Source organism: Ictidomys tridecemlineatus, chromosome 2 (genome assembly GCF_052094955.1).
Source record: "Ictidomys tridecemlineatus isolate mIctTri1 chromosome 2, mIctTri1.hap1, whole genome shotgun sequence".
In the NCBI taxonomy this organism is placed as follows: Eukaryota; Metazoa; Chordata; class Mammalia; order Rodentia; family Sciuridae; genus Ictidomys; species Ictidomys tridecemlineatus.
In genome coordinates this window covers 22,002,041-22,012,328 of record NC_135478.1, presented here as the reverse complement: position 1 = coordinate 22,012,328, position 10,288 = coordinate 22,002,041, and positions in this window count along the sequence as shown.

The following is a 10,288-nucleotide window of genomic DNA, read 5'->3' as shown; positions in this document are numbered from 1 at the left end:
ACCAAAAAAAAAAAAAAACCCAAACAGAAATGTTAAGAAACATTTAAAAAATTAAAAATAGGAGATAAAAGAATATATAACATAACTGTAATATAATACTCAGACATCCAAGTCCTCAGTATCCTAATTCATGAAAAGTACTTGGTTTCACAAATTTTGAGGATGTGAGAGCAGGAGAAGAGAGAGAGAAAAAAATCTTGAAGGAAGATAACAAGAATTGTTTTTGTTGGAGATCAGTGTCTTTCCTGCTTCCCTTCTTGTCCAATAGGTGGGGTTGTCTGTTGTCTGCTGGTATATCCACCCTCAGGATGGTGAAGGTTATTAAGGTGGGAGGGGTGGACTTGGGGGCAGGACTCCTGGAAGTGGGGTTAGCACTTGCCAGTCCCCGATGGGAGACTGCATCCCAAGGCGTCTCTTTGGGATCTGCTCAGTGATGGGGGCACCTGGTCTTATCTCCTTATATTGCCTGTAGACCTCACAATTCCTGGTCTCTAATTTAATCTCTAAACTGTATCTCACTCACCTCCGCCCTTTCTACTTCCCAATCAGGAACCTCTCTCTCCAAAGGTCTTGTGGGCTGTGCACCTGTCACAGACAGCTGTTTTGTATTGAGCTTCAGATTGGCTTAGCCACACGCACTTGGTTAGCGGCTGCTGACAAGAGCCAGGAGCTGTAGGTACCTTGATACTGCTTCTAAGCCCCAGCCAGTGTTTGAAGCTGGGAGTTGCTCCAAACTAAAGATGGCAACAAAGGTGTCCCAAGGTGGAGGTGCTGCTTTCAGCAATGGAGGGTCAGGTCAGGTGAGGCTGAGCGGTGGTGGTGGGCAGCATGTTCAGAGATGTAGCTTTGTGGAGTGCCATGTTATGGCTGGCGGCTGTTTCCAGATCTTGTGCTGTATCCCCAGGTGCAGGCTACAGTGTATAGTGGACTATGGCAGGGGATGCAGTGGCCCAAGATGGAGGCAACTGGGAGAGCCCTACTTTGGTAGATGGGGGTCCATATGGGAGTGGTGGCAGGAGTTCTTGCGTGGGAGTGGCGGCAGGGATTCCTGCAGAGGTGAGCAGTCTGGAGTCCTGTGTGTGTGCTGATGCTGGTGGTCAAGCATCTGGAGGTCCTGTGTGAGCGAGAGGCTGGGAGTTTTACTCTGATGCTAAGACCTGAGACCTGTGTAGGCATGGCGGTGTGATTCCTGCACAGGTGGGGGTCCTCTAATCACTCACAGAGAATCAGTATTCCAACTACTTGAGTCTCAGGTCATGGAGTGACACAGAATGCAGCCTCCCTACAGCCCACTATCTTCGAACTGGAATTTTGTTCAAGTAAAAATACTGATTTAAAAAAAAAAAGTGGCTAACACCTAGTTTTTAGAAATCAGATCATTTCCTTTTAGAGATATCCTAAGTAATTCTACAGAGACGTGATGAGAAAAACATTTAAAGTTTTTCTATGTGTAGATGTTAATCTTAAATGAAGAGTAGGAGAATCCTGCAGTACACCTGCTGATTAAGCCAGATTGGTGGGTGGAAGTATTCCAGAAGAGATAACATAAAAATAGAATCATTAATCACAATTTAAATTATTCAAGTCTCTTCACATCAAGTAGAATTTAAATGAAGAGATAGAAATAGCTTATTCTAGTCACTAGAATACATATGTAACATAGGTAGTGATACTCAGGCAAGGAAGCCACATGAAAAAAAGCAGGAAAGCTGAGGAACTAACAGAATTCTTGTAAGTAAACATGTTTTAACACATTTTAACCCATCGATCAATTTTATTTAACCTTTCCTCTTAACTGCAAATTCTAAATCCTATTTGCTGGTGCCTCCACAAGGACTAACACAGAACCTGGTAGATGATAGGAGATTGATACTAACATACTTGACAACAGACTTAGTGGGTGTTTATTATGTGCCAGCTGCTGTTCTGCTTGAGAGACATGAGGAAACAAAATTTCTATTTTCATGGAGCTTCCCTCCTAGTGAAAGAAAGCAGACAGAAACAATAAGCATAATAAATAAGTGATTGTAAAAATTATAAAGTGATATATGAAAAAATAAAGTATGATACATTCCAATGTTCATAGCAGTATTATTCACTTTAGCCAAGAATTGGAAGCAACCTAGGTAACCACAGATGAATGGATTTACAAAATGTTGTGTATGTGTATACAATGTGTATTAGTCCATTCCTGCTGCTATAACAAAATACTTCAAACTGGGTAATTTATACACAGCAGAAATATATTGCTCACAGTTCTGGAGGCTGGGAAATCCAAGACCAAGGTGCCAGCATATTCAGTGTCTAGTGAGAGTTTGCATTCTGCTTCCAAGATGACAAGGTAGTGCTCTCCTTTGTAAAGACCGTAATCCTAGTCATGAGGGTTCTGAGGCTTAGTCACTTTTAATATTATCACAATTGGTATTAAGTTCCAATATATGGATTTGGGGCCATAGGAACATTTAGACCATAGCACAATGGAATATTATTCAACCTTATAAAACAACCTTGAGGACATTATGCTAAGTGCAAACAATCAGTTACAAAAGAAAAGTCAGTTGCAAAAAATCCAGTTACAAAAGAACAAATACTTTTGACCCCCGCTTAGATAAAGTGCTTGGTGTAGAGTTTGGGTTGTGTTAGGGGGAGGGTAAAAAGGGGAAATGCTGTTTAATAGGTACAGAGTTTCAGTTTCCCAACATGATAAAGTTCTGGAGAATTGGTTGTATAACAAAGCAAATCTACTTCACAATACTGAAGTGTACCCTTAGAAATATTTTAAGATGGTACATTTTGTGTTAGACAGTTTTACCTCAACAACAACAACAACAAAAAATAATAAAAATAGAGCAAAGACAACCAGGGATGCCGAGGGGTGGGAGTCAAAGAAGCCTCAGTTTGAGTGAATGGTGATAATAGGCCTCTGTGAGAAAGTGGTATTTCAGCAAGGATTTGAAGGAGGGATGGGCTGGCACTATGGATATCCAGAGGATAGAGAGAGCAGCCAGTGCAAAGGGCAGGCCTGATCTGAGAGAAGGACCCAGGAGGTTGATGTGCCCGAAGTGGAGTGAGAGAGGAAAGGAGAGGATGTGTGTGTGTGTGTGTGTGTGTGTGTGTGTGTGTGTGTGTGTGTGTGTGGTCAGACCATCCAGGGCCTTTTACCCACCACTGTAAGGACCCCAGATTCTCTGAGAGCCCTCAGCAGAAGAGTCTCTCAATATGACTTAGTTTAGAGGGAATCATCAGGTAGGGGTGGGTGATGGAAGCACGGATACCATGCAAGAAAGAACCTGTTAGAATGGTACAATGTGCTTAATAAGAAATGAATGAAGAAATGAATGGATGGAAACCACAAAATGAAGGTATTTTCAAGCTATCTGTTATTGTGTAATGAAGACCTGACTTTGCCCAAAGCCAGTTTTGTCTAGGGCCCTCACTCCGGGAAGCTGATCTCTAGGCCCCAGAATGTTTGATGGAAGGACCTTTGCCTGGGGTTTTGATTACTGGGATGGCCTAATAATGTGACTTATAAATGGGGCTTTGGGACATGCCATATCAGTTATCCATTTCAGTTCAGAAACTGGAAATTAAGGAGCTAGAAACCAGAGGTCAGCCAACATGGGCAGTATGTGACCAAACTTCTGTAAAAATCATGGACAATGAGCCTCGGGTGCCCTTCCTTGGTTGACAATACTCCTGAGTACTGTCACAAAGCATAACATCACTGAGGAGTCCCTGGAGAAGTGGACTAAACAGATGTATCTGGCATCTTCCCAGAGCTCATCCTATATGTCTCTTCCTTTAGCTGCTTCTAGTTTATATCCTTTTGTTATTTCTTTTTAAAAAGCCTTGTAATCATAAATATAGCACTTTCCTGGGTTTGTGAATTGTTGTAACAAATTATCAAAATCTGAGGGAGCGCATGGGAACTCTTGAATTTATAGCCAATTGGTCAGAAGTGAGGGTGGCCCCACGGACCCCCGAATTTACAGCTGGTGTCTGAATTTTGGGCAGATGCGGCAGTCTTGTGCAAAACTGTGCCCTTAACCTTGAGTTTGGCAAACTCATTGCCGCTATGTATTTCATTACAGTGGTTATTGAACTGTATCACATACATTTTATCATAAATTGTCAATTCCCGAACTAGAGGTTGGCAAATTATACCCCATGGGCCCACGGTGGCCCACTGTCTGTTTTCACAGATGAAGTTTTACTGAAGAATGGCTATGCTTATTCCTTTTTTGCCTGCTTAATGGCTGCTTTCTCGCTGCATCAGCAGAGGTAAGTAGATGTGACAGGGGTGGTGTGGCTGGCAAAGCCTAAAATACTTGCTACCTGGCTCTTTACAGAAAAAGTTTGCCAGTCCCTCACCTGGGTCTGACTTTGACCTAGAAATTGGCCCTCAGAGGGCCACTTCCTATGGGCTAACTCCCATTGTCTTTCATAGGAAAACAGATTAGTAGGATAGCTTGTTTAGGATAAGGAAAGTGAGATGCAGGAATGGATCCCACATAAGAAAGGGCAAGTTTCCCTGTTGTTCCATTAATGTGAAATGACAACCCTGAAGGAGGCTGTACCTTAACCTTTCGTCAACAAAATACATTATATATATAATATGTGTGTGTGTAATATATGTGTATACACACACACACACATAATTTTTTGGTCCCCATGATATACATCCAATTTTAGGATAAGCAATAATAGCAATTTATATTAAAAACTTTAAACTGAAAAAATAGATTTTCTAATGTTCAACTCTTTAAAAATATGTCACTAGAGTCACTCTGTCTGAAGATTTTTTTCAAATTCCATTCCAAATTCTTATGGAAAGTGAAATGCCAACGTAAGATTTCTCCCAAGACTCCAGAGGTCATGTCCACAGGGCTGCCTCTCACGCTGAGTTACTACCTCTGCCGAACTAGTTTTATTGATTGCTCCTCTTCTTATGTGCGAATGCCATCCCCATCCCCCCTTATTGAACCATCTTTGACAGTTATGCACTCTTAGACACTCACAAAAGTCCTTACAGGTTTATCAGAATCTTTCTGAAAGTCATGGAAAACAGAAGAACTTGATGTAGCCATCAACACCAGCATCTTAAAAGTGAATGATTATACTAACAGGATTCCCAAATGGGACAATGAGTCACTCCATGGTACCACAGCAAATTTACCAGGGGAACTACAGGATATTTTATGTTTTGAAGGGAAACAGCGACATTCAGTATCTACTTGGCATTACAAAGTTTTTAGATCAAAGTAATTCACTGTTTCAACAATAAAATTGTGTTCTATCTACTCAATGAGAACTTCTCTGTGAATCTGGATGTTTAGGCTTGCTCAGATAAAAAGCAAGTACCAGGTGAAGATGAATACAGAACAGAACTTGTGGGTAGGGGCACAAGATTCCAAGATTTGGAAGTTGTGTGCGTTCCATGTGTGCACCTCTGATTGATAAGATATCATAATTATCTCTATTTGCATTTATATTATGATTTCAAGCTGTCACTAAGTTATCAGGACTTATTAAGCTATTTGAGCTTACTACCTAATAAAGGAACAGTTAGGTATTTCTTTGGCCTAGGGGGTGTCACGGAAAAAATTCCAGGGACACTAAGGGTGCTATGAGCCAAGTAAGTTTGGGAACTAGTGTTGTAGTAACTAAAAGTATTTTAAAAAGTCACTTGGTCATTTCTGCCATCGTAGGTGCCAGCTCCTGGCAAGAGGCCGAGCATCTGACCTTATCTGCTCTGCAGTGTCCCTGCCCCAGTCCCTGTGTGTGGCCAGTGCAGAGCACCTCAGTGATGGCTCATTTCCTCACCTCTTTCCAGACCGAATTCTTGGGCTGCTCCCTTCTGCCCTGCAGCAAACTTATCAAGGTGTCCCCTAAACGAAGACAGTTTTCTCACTAAAAGAAATTCTTTGCCCACGTATATTTTAAAAGTGTTACTCTTCTAGTATAAACCTTTGTGATGTGGGAGAAGAGGCCCCTGCATCGTACAGCATCTGAACGCAAGAAGATGGTGAGGGAAAGGCCAGGTCAAAGGCATGACTGGTAATAAAGGAAGAGAAAAGGTCAGCGGCTTCACAATTTTACTGTGACCACGAGCCATGTCCCCAGACATATTTAAATCTCTCCAGGGTCCAAACACAGAGCATGTACCACTCACAAAAGGCAAGCTTTTACATCATCTTGTTGCTTTATTTTCTCCTGCAATTAAATATACTGGTAAAAGGCTGGGGAGCAAAGCATGGAAATTCAGTCCAGGAGATAGATCTGTTTTCCCAATTTACTTAAAATTCATAACATTTTTCTTGATCATCATCTTGAGCTCCCAAACTTACTTGGTTCACAGCACACCAACCACCTCCTTTCCTGCATTAGCCTTTATGGCATTGTGATTGAATAAGAACATTATCCAACTTTGCCGACCTTGAGTTGGGGTTGGGGAAAGAAACTGATTCTTTTATGAGAGCAGATCTGATCAGGACTTTATGAAGCTCTGCTGGCCCCGTTGGCTCTGAAGTCTGATTAATGAAAATATCCAAGCACTCTCCACCTCCGGCCTGCGGCAGCAATTCCTCTTCCCTATCTGTCACTGTCTAGCAACTGAGAGGATGATAGACACACAAAATCATTTCTTATTGTAGCAGAAATCTCTCTCTCTCTTTCTCTCTCTCTCTCTCTCTCTCATAGTTATTCTGACACATCTTTACCTGTAAGACTCATTTAAAGGGGTTCTATGTTCTATACTGTGTTGCAAGAACTACCTGTTCCCAGGTTTCTTTGTGCTCATTTGCATTCATTATCCATGGCAAGCAGGACCCCTGAACTGTTCACAACTCTAAGACAACCCACATAAGCCCAGTGTATCAATGTCATGGGTAAAGATGGACACTGCATTTTTGGTGCATCTGTTGGAGATACTTGCTTGGAATTATTATTATTTTTTTATCAGCCCCAGATCACCTGAAATTTTGGGTGTGGAATCTTATACTTCATTTTCTAATGTGTCTAGAAATCTCAATTTGATCTCAACCAAGCATTTGTTTATTTTAACTGACTCCTACAGTTCCAGGCACTGGAGTGAATATTTATGGTAACTGGTCTCCAAACGTGTTCACCACCAATGCCTGTATGCACTTACTGCTCCTCACTTGAAGAGGCAGTGCACTTATCTACCACTTGAATCTGGGCTGGTGCTTTGAACTGCTTTGACCAACACAATTTTGGTGGAAATGACACTGTGGCATTTCTAGATGTAACCTTTACAGAGTCTGGAAGTTTCTGTATTTTCATTTTTTGGAAGCCAGCTGCCAAGTAAAGAGTCTAACTCCCCTGAGACTATCATGTTGTAAGAAAACCCAAGTTACCACATGGACAAGAGATGTGGGGGCGGAGCATCCAGGTTTTGTGGTCATCCTAAGTAAGATGTGAGACATATGGGAGGATAAGTCATCTTGGGTGTTTCAGCCCCAATAGACACCACATAGAGGAGAAGAACCACCCAACTGAGCCCAGCATATAATGCTTCACTGTGAGAAATCATAAACTTTTGCTTTGAGTCACTAAGTTTTAGGATAGTTGGTCAGACAGGAGCAGACAGTACTTAAAAAGCATTATTTAACTTAGTAAATAAAAAAGCCCAACTGTAAGGTACAATCTACTGCCTACATTTCACAAATGAGGAAATTGAGGTTTGAGAATCACATCATCCACCCTATGCTACGTAACTCGTAACTGGCTGAGTTGGCACGGGATACCAGGCTACCTGATTCCAGAGTATCATCATCACTTAACCAAAATGTACCCATGCCTCTCCACAGAGAATGAGGCTCCCGTGAATACGGGGTATACAGTGGTGCCCTTTGTTCAAGGAAACCCACTAGGATGCTTGGATTAGTAGAGGCTAATCCCTTGCCTTCATGTTTCCCTGAAAGAAGCCCCCGGGTCAGGGTTTTTATAAGGATAGTGGTCATGTGAACCATGTCTGGCCATGACAGCTGCTGACAGGGACACAAGTGACAAGAGAACAGCTGGGAAAGGAAGTAGCATTTGTTGAGTAGCTGCCATGTGAGGCTTGCTGTACACTAGTGGCTGATCTGATCCTTGAGTGGCCTAATAAGGGTAGCATCATGATCTCTACTTCAGATAAGAAAACTGAGGTACAGAGAGGTTAAGGAACTGGCCTAGAGTAACCAGATGGTAAATAGCAAAGGTGGGATTTAACTTCAAGTCCGTCCAGCTTCAAAGCCTTCAGTCTTTCTCAGCCAATTTAAACCAAAGACCTGGGCTGAGACCAAGTGCACAAGTTTTGAGATTTTTTTTAAATGTTGGAGGCAAGGGTTGTTTGCCGTTTTTAATAAGCTTTACTTAATCTACTAAAAGTCAACCTGGGGGTGAAAACAGGAAAAGCAACATTAAAAAAATAAATAAATAAAAAAGAAAAGACCACACATGGGAACTAGTTAAAATATAAACCTACACAGGAAAGCAACAAGCAACAAAAAACTCTTTTTTGAGAGTAGCCTCCTGCAATAACCAAGGGCTGGGAGGACCCCTGCAGAGGGGTCCCAGACCTGGATGGCACACACAGACATGCTGTTCATTTCTCCATATCAAACACCTGGAGCTGAGACCACTGGCTGCTATAGTGGGTTTCTGAGGAACTTTAAAACGTTTTGAGAAATCAAAACGACTTCTAATAATTGCCCTGAATGCATTCTGGTCCCTACGAGGTACATTAGCAGAAATTGCAGAATCCCCAGAACTCCTGAGGCCCTGTGGAGTCACTAGTAGTTTCTGCCCACTTAGACAAGGCCTGGCTTGGCAGTCTGCAACCTGAACAGTGTGCTTATCTTTGTGAAGATATTCACGGGACACACACACTTGCACACATACCTACAAGTATGTGCTTGCATGCATGCACCAGATATGTGCACACACACGTGCATCAAGAGTCACAGCTTTCCACCTGAGCCAGCATGCCAAGCACTATCTTATTTTCCCCTGGGTTTCCTAAGTTACTTAGGAGTCAATTTAGATCATATTCTCCCTGCCCCCATTCTCCCTCTGCCTCTCAGAATGGAGGCCTTAGGTCCAGCCGAGAGTTGTCTGTGTTCCCTGTGGGAAGCACTAGAGACATATGCAGCCTAGCCCCTCTGTTCCTGTGTTGTTTGCTCCTGCTTCACCCCCAGGCATCTTGGGAATGCTCCCATTACTCAGGCCACAGCAGATGCAGAGGCTCTGGAGGTCTGGAGCTAGTGCTCCCTTGGTGGGCTTGTCGTGGGGGTGGGGGGGAAGCATGACTAGCCACCCCAAGGCAGGCTGTGTCTGTTCCTGACTTTTGGGAGCCACCCTCTGGCCTCTAGTTTTCCCTAGCTACAACAAGGAGACTGCAGCAGTGATTTGTGAGGGCCTCCCACCTCTGACATTCTAAGACCAGAGAGTCTTGCTGTCAGCAGACCATAGTTATGAAAAAGATGAGCTTTTTCTTCTAGCCCTAACAGGCATGGCCCTCCTCAGAAAGTCCTGAGAAGGGTGATGCATGGGTATGTCAGTGAGCTTGTGGCATACATAAGACTCTCCATCCCTTTACTTATGAGGAGGAAAGCAGACACACATGTGGGACTAGCTTAGTAATTAGATAATAGAGTGGGTCCCCTCTTTTTTGCTAAGTAATTGCAGCATCTGGTTCACCCCAAGAATAACTCTCCTATTAAAAGGAGAGGAGAGGAAAGAAAGACCTGATTAATTCTCATACATGTGTTGGTGGAGCTGCTGGAGAAGCAGGCAAATTAAGAGTCTCATTTTGTAATTTTGTTTAAAGCAAAGCAGTAATAAGCACGGTTCCTGCCATCCCTCTCCCCATCTCATAAATGCTTCCGGAAGCTTTAGACAACTGGAGCTTATGAGAAACTCACAATATTTTTGGAGCTATGAAGTCATCTGTCATACCACCAGGAGGATTGGATCTGGGGCTCCCAGCTCCATGACCATATATAATTCCACATCTTGCTTGCTCTTCTGCACACTGAGCTGTAAGATTATGTTTATTGTCCTCTCACAGCTGCATGAAAATGATCTGTGACTCTGTCTGAGGAGGTTCTTTGGTCATCGCTACAAAGCAAGACTTGGGCTTATGGCTAAATAGGCAGGCAGACAGTCAGATAAAAATGATAAAGTATGGAAGAGAGAGGACACAAACCTGGAATTGGAGGGTCCGAGGACCTTGGCAAGTCATGCAATATTCCTGAGCCTCAGTTTTCTCATCAGAAAAAGAGAA